The sequence below is a fragment of the Penaeus chinensis genome, chromosome 14 (assembly GCF_019202785.1).
Source record: "Penaeus chinensis breed Huanghai No. 1 chromosome 14, ASM1920278v2, whole genome shotgun sequence".
Lineage (NCBI taxonomy): Eukaryota > Metazoa > Arthropoda > Malacostraca > Decapoda > Penaeidae > Penaeus > Penaeus chinensis.
Genome location: NC_061832.1, coordinates 21,057,955 through 21,058,828, shown reverse-complemented (window position 1 = coordinate 21,058,828; position 874 = coordinate 21,057,955).

Genomic DNA, 874 nt, shown 5'->3' with positions numbered 1-874 from the left:
TTGTTGCAGACTTTTTTAAGACTCTTATGCAACCCCTGCTAGAGAAACTTGATTGTCATTTTTGGTTGAGTATATGTTTGTATGGTTAATGTATAGTATATACCATTGTGGCTGGTTATGTATATGAGCTCTTGGAAATGTTGCCTTTTTGGTAATTGCCAATACTTTCCTAGAATAACAGAGAGCAGAGGAATTATAATATGTTGTACAGTTTCCGCAAAAATCTACTTTCTCGTTGTAGAAGCGAGGGAAAGGGGAGGATAGAACCCTAAAAAATGATTTGTTATGATATGTTTAGATGTAATATCTTTAAAAAAGACTGTAGTTCTTCGTAAAATGGTCTATCATATGTGCAAAATTTTAATTTGCTTTTTAACCTCCTGAAGAATATCAATGTCAGTATTCTGTGAGTGATTACGGACTTAAATATATATAAATATATATATATATACATATATGTATGTATATATATGTATATATGTATAAATATATATATATATAAGATAAAGTTTTGCGAACAGGTTAACGTATGGAAACCTTCAATAAGACATTCAATTCTAAAATTAACTGTAAGATAATAAATATACAAAACATAATTAAGAAAACGACTATAAATCTGAAAAAAACATGAACAATGATCACCAAGTAAACCTCCTGAACCAAGCAGCAAGCAAGGAAAGCAAGAAAGGAAGTAATTCTTGCGTTCGCGTTTACACGTGTCTGTTAGCCAATGTATTTGTTAAACTGAGTCATACGTTACTACAACTGAGAAAGTGTTTTGGCGGGTGCGGTGACAAGTTGTTTACATTTTTGTATTTTTTGTTATTTTTTTGAGGTGTATTTTCCTTGATATACAGATAATAAGATCAAAGAT